Raw genomic sequence first — 12,195 nt, 5'->3', positions numbered from 1 at the left:
TACACTTCTTCTACCAATGTTCCCGTGGAACATAACTAAAGATTCTGAAATTATTCTCACATATTCTTTTAAAAATTCTATTGCATTTGGCTGGTTTGAGAGATTGAAACAAGCTATCAGTTCCATTGGGGTTCTACTGATGCTGCCCCTTCAAAATGGTGAACCTTAAAATCTAATTTGCAGGTTAGATTTATTATGTTAGAACTATATAGTTTGGGCTAGTGGTTAGCACTTCTGCTTCACAGCACTGGCGTCATGAGTTCGATTCCCGACCATGTCCTTATCTGTGTGGAGTTTGTATGTTCTCCCCGTGTTTGTGTGGGTTTCTTCCGGGTGCTCCGGTTTCCTCCCACACTCCAAAAACATACTGGTAGGTTAATTGGCTGCTATCAAAAATTGACCCTAGTCTGTCTGTCTCCCTCTCTGTCTGTCTGTCTGTGTGTGTGTCTATATTAAGGGAATTTAGACTGTAAGCTCCAATGGGGCAGGGACTGATGTGAATGAGTGCTCTGTACAGCTGTCACGGGCACTAGGAGTCTTTACCCAGGGATCACCAGATGGTAGGCTTACCAGAGCAATGTAGATGGTAATCGAGTACTCTGGTAGCTAGGTGATCACGGAACATGAAATGATGGCCGATGAGATGCTCAGGAAAGTCTATGACTAGCAACACTGGTAATAATGAGGTAATAATACACAAGGAACTGTATGGACAAGGACACGTGAAGATAGTCAGTGGTCTGCGATAGCAAGTTGTACCACTGCTATAGAGAGGAGGAATGTCCAACAGAAACAAGGAGGTGATGAGAGTCAGCGGTCTGCGGGTAGCAAGTTGTACCGCTGTCAGAGTGAAGGAATGGAATCCAAGTGGAGGTATCCGGGTAGTCAGTGGTCTGCGGTAGCAAGTTGTACCACTGCTATGTGAGAGGATGATGGAACAGGTGATACCGGAAACAGGGATCAGTGGTCTGACATCAGCAAGTTGTACCACTGAATATATATGTGAGGAGGTGCACAGGGGAAGACTGCAACACAGGATATACACAGGCACCTTATACACGATCCACAGTAATATGCACAATATAGATATATATATGGATATAAATGACTGAGCAGGTCTGCAATCTAGAAAGTCTCTTGAAGTAGTCCAGCACAATTATAACACAGTCAATGATGGCAATAGACTCAGCGGATAGCAGACTCCAGAGAGAACCAAACACAGTCCAGCAAGATATGCAATACACAGCACAGTCAATGAGAAGTATGCATACCATGGTTCAGCAGTAGCAGTCAGATGGGATGCAGCGGTACCTGAGCGGCGGGAGGCCGACTGGATAGGAAGTCCCTGGATAGGTGAGGCAGCGGTCTAGCAGGTGCAGCGCACAGGTGAGTAGACCAACAGGGACACGAATTCACCGGAGTCAGCAACACGTGGAACTGGACTCATAGGAGACCCAGGAGAATGGAGATGATCCAGCAGAGGGTAGTAGATGAGATACAAATCAAATGCTGACAGGAGGGTAGAGACCAGTGGAACACGTGAAGGCGTGGAGAGTGGATCAGCAAGAGATGGAGGATAGCGCTGACCACAGCAGCAGGACTCAGCGGCACACGGAGGTAACCAGTAGCAACCACAGGAACCAACAGCGATGGGAAACAGGAGTGCAGCGCAGGGCAGGAGCTGTTGATCACGAAGTGTAGCAGATGGTAATGAAAGCGGCAGGCTCGAGGAAGTCACAGCAAAGATGAGATGAGACTGTAGTGCACGGAGGCAGCGGATAGTAATCAGCTGGCAGTCACGATGTTGAACACAGGCGAGTTGAAAGCAGGAGACTGTAGTGCACGGAGGCAGCGGATAGTATTCAGCTGGCAGTCACGATGTTGAACACAGGCGAGTTGCCAGCAGGAGACTGTAGTGCACGGAGGCAGCGGATAGGAATCAGCAAACAGACTTGATGAGAAGCAGGTGAGTGAAGTAAAAGCTGGAGTGCACGGAGGCAGCGGATAGCAATGAGCAAACAGTCACATAGATGTAAAATAACGTAGAAGTGGTTTAGAAGACTGTAGTGCACGGAGGCAGCGGATAGGAATCAGCAAACAGTCATGATGATACAGTTGATGGTAGAAGTGGTATGGAACCACAGTAGTAGAAGTGGTTTGGAAACCACAGGAATCAGCAGCGCTGAATACACGAGTAATACAGGAACACCTTCAGAGACTCATGAGGAATGAGACTCCAAGATCAGGCAACGTGGTGTTGACCACAGGTGCTTAATATAGGGAGTGTTGCCTGATCTGCCAATTGAGTTAAAGGGGTATACACTGAAGTATAGAAAAGGGCTGCGCATGCGCAGACCCTCAGGATGGTGGACGGCCACGGTTCCTAAATGTCCGGGAAGAGGCACTCACGGTCCGGTGAGTGACAGTACCCCCCCTTTTAAAGGTGGGCACAGAACGCCTGGAACCGGGCTTGTCCGGATTTTTGGAGTAAAACTTCTTCAAAAGGGCAGGAGCATTAAGATCTTCAGCTTTGATCCAAGAGCGCTCCTCAGGACCAAAGCCCTTCCAATGAACGAGGAAGTGGAGGACTCCTCGCGAAATTTTTGCATCTAGTACCTCGGTAATCTCAAAATCCTCCTCCTGATGAACTTGAACTGGCTGCGGAGCTGAGGGGGGAGTTGAGAAACGGTTGATAATAAGAGGTTTGAGCAAGGATACATGGAAGGCATTAGAAATCCGAAGACTCTTAGGAAGAAGGAGTTTCACACATACTGGATTGATAACTTGAATGATCCTATATGGACCAATAAAACGAGGGGCGAATTTCATGGATGGAACCTTCAAACGAATATTTTTGGTAGATAACCAGACACGATCTCCAATTTTTAGTGGTGGAATAGCCCGCCTCTTCTTATCTGCGAAAGACTTATATTTGTTAGATGTCTTCTTTAAACAGGTTTTGACCTGAGACCAGATATTTTTGAAGGTCTGACAAGCAGTCTCCACAGCAGGAACTTGGGTGGGAGGGAGGGCAGGAAATTCCGGAAAAGACGGATGGTGACCGTGAACCACCAGCACTTGACTTTTTGAAGATGGCTCCTGAGATCCATCTTCAACGTCCGATGACGTCACGAACGCCCGATGAGAAGGAAGGCGTTCAGACTGAACCTTATCACACAGATCCGTAGATGAAGGATCCTGTGGAGGAGGACCTGGTGGAATAGACGAATGCTGTCTTTTGAATGAAACCATTTGAGAGAGACAACGATGATGACATTCAGCTCCCCAAGATGTAACTTGAGAAGTGCGCCAGTCAATCTGGGGAGAATGACATTGAAGCCATGGAAGGCCTAAGACAATCGGACTTGTCGTAACAGGAAGAATTAAAAACGAAATCTCTTCATGGTGTAGCCCACCAATCTGAAGCGTTACTGGAGACGTACTCTGGGTGATGAGACCATTGATGAGACGTGATCCATCCATAGCAGTCACAGTAATCGGTGTTTTCAAAGTAATCACTGGTAGGGACCATTGATTCACTAGGGATTTAGAAATGAAATTTCCTGCTGCTCCGGAATCAATCAATGCCTGTGACTCAAAGGTTTTGGTAGCAAAGGAAATAGTCACATCAAAAGCGCAGACTTTAGATTTCATAGACGATGGAGAGGACTCCAGGAACCCTAACCTTATCTCCCCAGTATTGGTTAGAGCCCGGCATTTCCTGGGACAAGAATTGAGCATATGCGTAGAATCGGCACAATAGATACAAAGTCTATTCTTTATTCTTCGGTCCCTCTCCTCTAAAGTTAATTTGGAGCGACCTATCTCCATGGGTATCACCGGAGATGAAGCTGGGTGAAATTGAGGATTTGAGAGAAGAGGTGTTTTAACCGAAGTTGTTTTCTCAGGTTCTCTTTCACGAAACCTCAGGTCTACACGATGGCAAAGAGAGATCAAATCTTCTAAAGAGGAGGGTAGTTCTTGTGAAGTCAGTGCGTTTTTAATTTTATCGGAAAGCCCCTGCCAGAAGGCGGCGATCAGTGCCTCAGTGTTCCACTGAAGTTCAGAGGCTAAGATCCTAAATTGAATGACGTACTGAGCCACAGTGCGAGATCCTTGGCAAAGACGGAGAATGCTGGATGCAGCGGAAATAACACGACCTGGTTCATCGAATACACTTCGGAACGTGGAAATAAATTCGGCACTATCCTGTAACAATGGATCGTTTCTTTCCCACAGAGGGGAAGCCCATGCGAGAGCTTGTCCAGAAAACAATGAAATAAGATAGGCCACTCTGGAACGATGGGTAGAAAAATTTTGAGGTTGGAGCTCAAAATGAACTGAGCATTGAGTAAGAAAACCCCTACAAGTTTTGGGGTCTCCATCGTATTTTGACGGAGTAGGCAGGTGAAGCGTGGAAGCCGTAAACACCTGGGATGGCACTGGGGAAACGGAGGAAGGCACAGGAGCATCAACAGTAGTTGTGGCATCTTGCACGGACGTTCTTTGGGAAGCTAACGCCTGGTAACACCGCAGTAAATGCCGTTGGCGAACTTCCTGTTGCTCAATACGGGTAACCAGATGCCGCAGCATCTCTTTGGCTGTAGGTTCCGTATCTGGGTCTGTCATGGCCTGATCTTACTGTCACGGGCACTAGGAGTCTTTACCCAGGGATCACCAGATGGTAGGCTTACCAGAGCAATGTAGATGGTAATCGAGTACTCTGGTAGCTAGGTGATCACGGAACATGAAATGATGGCCGATGAGATGCTCAGGAAAGTCTATGACTAGCAACACTGGTAATAATGAGGTAATAATACACAAGGAACTGTATGGACAAGGACACGTGAAGATAGTCAGTGGTCTGCGATAGCAAGTTGTACCACTGCTATAGAGAGGAGGAATGTCCAACAGAAACAAGGAGGTGATGAGAGTCAGCGGTCTGCGGGTAGCAAGTTGTACCGCTGTCAGAGTGAAGGAATGGAATCCAAGTGGAGGTATCCGGGTAGTCAGTGGTCTGCGGTAGCAAGTTGTACCACTGCTATGTGAGAGGATGATGGAACAGGTGATACCGGAAACAGGGATCAGTGGTCTGACATCAGCAAGTTGTACCACTGAATATATATGTGAGGAGGTGCACAGGGGAAGACTGCAACACAGGATATACACAGGCACCTTATACACGATCCACAGTAATATGCACAATATAGATATATATATGGATATAAATGACTGAGCAGGTCTGCAATCTAGAAAGTCTCTTGAAGTAGTCCAGCACAATTATAACACAGTCAATGATGGCAATAGACTCAGCGGATAGCAGACTCCAGAGAGAACCAAACACAGTCCAGCAAGATATGCAATACACAGCACAGTCAATGAGAAGTATGCATACCGTGGTTCAGCAGTAGCAGTCAGATGGGATGCAGCGGTACCTGAGCGGCGGGAGGCCGACTGGATAGGAAGTCCCTGGATAGGTGAGGCAGCGGTCTAGCAGGTGCAGCGCACAGGTGAGTAGACCAACAGGGACACGAATTCACCGGAGTCAGCAACACGTGGAACTGGACTCATAGGAGACCCAGGAGAATGGAGATGATCCAGCAGAGGGTAGTAGATGAGATACAAATCAAATGCTGACAGGAGGGTAGAGACCAGTGGAACACGTGAAGGCGTGGAGAGTGGATCAGCAAGAGATGGAGGATAGCGCTGACCACAGCAGCAGGACTCAGCGGCACACGGAGGTAACCAGTAGCAACCACAGGAACCAACAGCGATGGGAAACAGGAGTGCAGCGCAGGGCAGGAGCTGTTGATCACGAAGTGTAGCAGATGGTAATGAAAGCGGCAGGCTCGAGGAAGTCACAGCAAAGATGAGATGAGACTGTAGTGCACGGAGGCAGCGGATAGTAATCAGCTGGCAGTCACGATGTTGAACACAGGCGAGTTGAAAGCAGGAGACTGTAGTGCACGGAGGCAGCGGATAGTATTCAGCTGGCAGTCACGATGTTGAACACAGGCGAGTTGCCAGCAGGAGACTGTAGTGCACGGAGGCAGCGGATAGGAATCAGCAAACAGACTTGATGAGAAGCAGGTGAGTGAAGTAAAAGCTGGAGTGCACGGAGGCAGCGGATAGCAATGAGCAAACAGTCACATAGATGTAAAATAACGTAGAAGTGGTTTAGAAGACTGTAGTGCACGGAGGCAGCGGATAGGAATCAGCAAACAGTCATGATGATACAGTTGATGGTAGAAGTGGTATGGAACCACAGTAGTAGAAGTGGTTTGGAAACCACAGGAATCAGCAGCGCTGAATACACGAGTAATACAGGAACACCTTCAGAGACTCATGAGGAATGAGACTCCAAGATCAGGCAACGTGGTGTTGACCACAGGTGCTTAATATAGGGAGTGTTGCCTGATCTGCCAATTGAGTTAAAGGGGTATACACTGAAGTATAGAAAAGGGCTGCGCATGCGCAGACCCTCAGGATGGTGGACGGCCACGGTTCCTAAATGTCCGGGAAGAGGCACTCACGGTCCGGTGAGTGACAGTACCCCCCCTTTTAAAGGTGGGCACAGAACGCCTGGAACCGGGCTTGTCCGGATTTTTGGAGTAAAACTTCTTCAAAAGGGCAGGAGCATTAAGATCTTCAGCTTTGATCCAAGAGCGCTCCTCAGGACCAAAGCCCTTCCAATGAACGAGGAAGTGGAGGACTCCTCGCGAAATTTTTGCATCTAGTACCTCGGTAATCTCAAAATCCTCCTCCTGATGAACTTGAACTGGCTGCGGAGCTGAGGGGGGAGTTGAGAAACGGTTGATAATAAGAGGTTTGAGCAAGGATACATGGAAGGCATTAGAAATCCGAAGACTCTTAGGAAGAAGGAGTTTCACACATACTGGATTGATAACTTGAATGATCCTATATGGACCAATAAAACGAGGGGCGAATTTCATGGATGGAACCTTCAAACGAATATTTTTGGTAGATAACCAGACACGATCTCCAATTTTTAGTGGTGGAATAGCCCGCCTCTTCTTATCTGCGAAAGACTTATATTTGTTAGATGTCTTCTTTAAACAGGTTTTGACCTGAGACCAGATATTTTTGAAGGTCTGACAAGCAGTCTCCACAGCAGGAACTTGGGTGGGAGGGAGGGCAGGAAATTCCGGAAAAGACGGATGGTGACCGTGAACCACCAGCACTTGACTTTTTGAAGATGGCTCCTGAGATCCATCTTCAACGTCCGATGACGTCACGAACGCCCGATGAGAAGGAAGGCGTTCAGACTGAACCTTATCACACAGATCCGTAGATGAAGGATCCTGTGGAGGAGGACCTGGTGGAATAGACGAATGCTGTCTTTTGAATGAAACCATTTGAGAGAGACAACGATGATGACATTCAGCTCCCCAAGATGTAACTTGAGAAGTGCGCCAGTCAATCTGGGGAGAATGACATTGAAGCCATGGAAGGCCTAAGACAATCGGACTTGTCGTAACAGGAAGAATTAAAAACGAAATCTCTTCATGGTGTAGCCCACCAATCTGAAGCGTTACTGGAGACGTACTCTGGGTGATGAGACCATTGATGAGACGTGATCCATCCATAGCAGTCACAGTAATCGGTGTTTTCAAAGTAATCACTGGTAGGGACCATTGATTCACTAGGGATTTAGAAATGAAATTTCCTGCTGCTCCGGAATCAATCAATGCCTGTGACTCAAAGGTTTTGGTAGCAAAGGAAATAGTCACATCAAAAGCGCAGACTTTAGATTTCATAGACGATGGAGAGGACTCCAGGAACCCTAACCTTATCTCCCCAGTATTGGTTAGAGCCCGGCATTTCCTGGGACAAGAATTGAGCATATGCGTAGAATCGGCACAATAGATACAAAGTCTATTCTTTATTCTTCGGTCCCTCTCCTCTAAAGTTAATTTGGAGCGACCTATCTCCATGGGTATCACCGGAGATGAAGCTGGGTGAAATTGAGGATTTGAGAGAAGAGGTGTTTTAACCGAAGTTGTTTTCTCAGGTTCTCTTTCACGAAACCTCAGGTCTACACGATGGCAAAGAGAGATCAAATCTTCTAAAGAGGAGGGTAGTTCTTGTGAAGTCAGTGCGTTTTTAATTTTATCGGAAAGCCCCTGCCAGAAGGCGGCGATCAGTGCCTCAGTGTTCCACTGAAGTTCAGAGGCTAAGATCCTAAATTGAATGACGTACTGAGCCACAGTGCGAGATCCTTGGCAAAGACGGAGAATGCTGGATGCAGCGGAAATAACACGACCTGGTTCATCGAATACACTTCGGAACGTGGAAATAAATTCGGCACTATCCTGTAACAATGGATCGTTTCTTTCCCACAGAGGGGAAGCCCATGCGAGAGCTTGTCCAGAAAACAATGAAATAAGATAGGCCACTCTGGAACGATGGGTAGAAAAATTTTGAGGTTGGAGCTCAAAATGAACTGAGCATTGAGTAAGAAAACCCCTACAAGTTTTGGGGTCTCCATCGTATTTTGACGGAGTAGGCAGGTGAAGCGTGGAAGCCGTAAACACCTGGGATGGCACTGGGGAAACGGAGGAAGGCACAGGAGCATCAACAGTAGTTGTGGCATCTTGCACGGACGTTCTTTGGGAAGCTAACGCCTGGTAACACCGCAGTAAATGCCGTTGGCGAACTTCCTGTTGCTCAATACGGGTAACCAGATGCCGCAGCATCTCTTTGGCTGTAGGTTCCGTATCTGGGTCTGTCATGGCCTGATCTTACTGTCACGGGCACTAGGAGTCTTTACCCAGGGATCACCAGATGGTAGGCTTACCAGAGCAATGTAGATGGTAATCGAGTACTCTGGTAGCTAGGTGATCACGGAACATGAAATGATGGCCGATGAGATGCTCAGGAAAGTCTATGACTAGCAACACTGGTAATAATGAGGTAATAATACACAAGGAACTGTATGGACAAGGACACGTGAAGATAGTCAGTGGTCTGCGATAGCAAGTTGTACCACTGCTATAGAGAGGAGGAATGTCCAACAGAAACAAGGAGGTGATGAGAGTCAGCGGTCTGCGGGTAGCAAGTTGTACCGCTGTCAGAGTGAAGGAATGGAATCCAAGTGGAGGTATCCGGGTAGTCAGTGGTCTGCGGTAGCAAGTTGTACCACTGCTATGTGAGAGGATGATGGAACAGGTGATACCGGAAACAGGGATCAGTGGTCTGACATCAGCAAGTTGTACCACTGAATATATATGTGAGGAGGTGCACAGGGGAAGACTGCAACACAGGATATACACAGGCACCTTATACACGATCCACAGTAATATGCACAATATAGATATATATATGGATATAAATGACTGAGCAGGTCTGCAATCTAGAAAGTCTCTTGAAGTAGTCCAGCACAATTATAACACAGTCAATGATGGCAATAGACTCAGCGGATAGCAGACTCCAGAGAGAACCAAACACAGTCCAGCAAGATATGCAATACACAGCACAGTCAATGAGAAGTATGCATACCGTGGTTCAGCAGTAGCAGTCAGATGGGATGCAGCGGTACCTGAGCGGCGGGAGGCCGACTGGATAGGAAGTCCCTGGATAGGTGAGGCAGCGGTCTAGCAGGTGCAGCGCACAGGTGAGTAGACCAACAGGGACACGAATTCACCGGAGTCAGCAACACGTGGAACTGGACTCATAGGAGACCCAGGAGAATGGAGATGATCCAGCAGAGGGTAGTAGATGAGATACAAATCAAATGCTGACAGGAGGGTAGAGACCAGTGGAACACGTGAAGGCGTGGAGAGTGGATCAGCAAGAGATGGAGGATAGCGCTGACCACAGCAGCAGGACTCAGCGGCACACGGAGGTAACCAGTAGCAACCACAGGAACCAACAGCGATGGGAAACAGGAGTGCAGCGCAGGGCAGGAGCTGTTGATCACGAAGTGTAGCAGATGGTAATGAAAGCGGCAGGCTCGAGGAAGTCACAGCAAAGATGAGATGAGACTGTAGTGCACGGAGGCAGCGGATAGTAATCAGCTGGCAGTCACGATGTTGAACACAGGCGAGTTGAAAGCAAGAGACTGTAGTGCACGGAGGCAGCGGATAGTATTCAGCTGGCAGTCACGATGTTGAACACAGGCGAGTTGCCAGCAGGAGACTGTAGTGCACGGAGGCAGCGGATAGGAATCAGCAAACAGACTTGATGAGAAGCAGGTGAGTGAAGTAAAAGCTGGAGTGCACGGAGGCAGCGGATAGCAATGAGCAAACAGTCACATAGATGTAAAATAACGTAGAAGTGGTTTAGAAGACTGTAGTGCACGGAGGCAGCGGATAGGAATCAGCAAACAGTCATGATGATACAGTTGATGGTAGAAGTGGTATGGAACCACAGTAGTAGAAGTGGTTTGGAAACCACAGGAATCAGCAGCGCTGAATACACGAGTAATACAGGAACACCTTCAGAGACTCATGAGGAATGAGACTCCAAGATCAGGCAACGTGGTGTTGACCACAGGTGCTTAATATAGGGAGTGTTGCCTGATCTGCCAATTGAGTTAAAGGGGTATACACTGAAGTATAGAAAAGGGCTGCGCATGCGCAGACCCTCAGGATGGTGGACGGCCACGGTTCCTAAATGTCCGGGAAGAGGCACTCACGGTCCGGTGAGTGACAACAGCGCTGCGGAATTAGTGGCGCTATATAAATAAATGATGATGATGATGATGATATAGTTTGAGTTTTCAGCTGACGGTTAAAGAAAAAAACATTAAGATACTATGAAATACAGTGTTCGAGTTTAAAGTTCATTTTCAAAGTTTTGAGTTTACCGTTCACATGGAAACCATTAAAATTGGTTGAAAATCACGGAGACCTTTTTGGAATATATTGTAATAATATTGAATAAAAGCTTGGCAGGTCTGCGATCCCTTACTGAAGGAGTCATCTGTTCATTTAATAAATTGCTCCTGTAATAAAAGCAGAGAGAGTGTTTATACAATCATAAAAACTTCACAGGGGAGCTATTTCTTTATCACTTTTCAACACTTTGTGTGTGGAGGTGTCCTTGACAACTACTGGAGAAAGCCGTTACTGTTGTTTTACTTTCTCATAGAACTGAACTGGAATTAACTTGTTTAAAAGATTGTTGACAACAAATGTTATTGATGACAAATGGAGATTATTGTTCTTCCAACCTACACTGCAAATGAAGTTCATTCTGTCTTATCTAACAATTTGAACTTGTTATAAATATTTTCAGAATTGCCGACCATTTAAAGGATAAGATTAGGTGCACACTACAGGTTTTTCAGCGGACTATTGGGTCAATCCAACGATAAACGACCGTTTGAGCCAATATCGCATTAGTGTGCATCCTTTAATGATGAATGATAGTCATTCCAAAGTACTGATTGTTGTTTCATTTGAATGTTCAGCAGAACTATAAATCTCCTTTCAATGTTAATCCAATCATGCAGTGTGTATGCACTCACGATCTGGAGCTCCATAAAGTTTACAAAGTCATGATCTTTTCAGCCAACATTTATGACAGTTGAAGAGAACAGATCTGAGGGTAAATGTTTTAGGCAAATATAGTACGTACACATAAATTGGCATGATTGTGACTTTTATTATTCAATCATTGGTACAATCAGTGTAGATAACACATTGGTCGAACAATTCTGTTGTCTGTATCCAGTCTAAGTCCTATAAAGCTTAGTGTCACACGGCACTGATTTTACATGTCGACACATGTAATTTTAAGTACCACAGCAGTGAAAAATTGTAAAAAGAGACACAGTAAACAGGTCAATAAAGCTGTGTAAAGAAAAAAAAAAATACATATGCACATTTTAATTGTATTAATTACTGGTGGAACAACCATGGGTGCAATGCTTGGCCCCACACCTCAACCTTTTGTTGTGATAAAAGGAAAGTGTGCTTCCATCACATCAGTCTTCAAAATGGACATAATGACTGTATTCATAGCAATTTAGTCTAAATCAATCATTTGTGAATACACCCACACATCAAATTTTTAATTTGGCAGACCAGAGCAACATTACTTTTGTATGAGGATTCCAATTATGCACCATAGTAGTGATTATTTTAGAAAAAAACAATGTTAAACTACATGCATTAGTTGAATTGTTTCAGAGGATCGACAGAAATGTGTTAGGGCTATATGAGTCATTTT

At 46.1% G+C, this 12,195-nt stretch overlaps 1 long non-coding RNA gene across 1 annotated transcript in view; it reads left to right on the top strand.

Annotated features, from left to right (window-relative positions):
• The window catches only part of LOC142100005 (uncharacterized), a 110,404-nt gene that overhangs the window by 76,724 nt on the left and 21,485 nt on the right, over positions 1-12,195 (top strand). The gene's annotated exons all lie outside the window — the stretch shown is intronic.

The sequence above is a fragment of the Mixophyes fleayi genome, chromosome 8 (assembly GCF_038048845.1).
Source record: "Mixophyes fleayi isolate aMixFle1 chromosome 8, aMixFle1.hap1, whole genome shotgun sequence".
NCBI lineage: Eukaryota > Metazoa > Chordata > Amphibia > Anura > Limnodynastidae > Mixophyes > Mixophyes fleayi.
The sequence above is the reverse complement of the archived record's forward strand: the minus strand, read 5'-3'. Positions and strand labels throughout refer to the sequence as shown.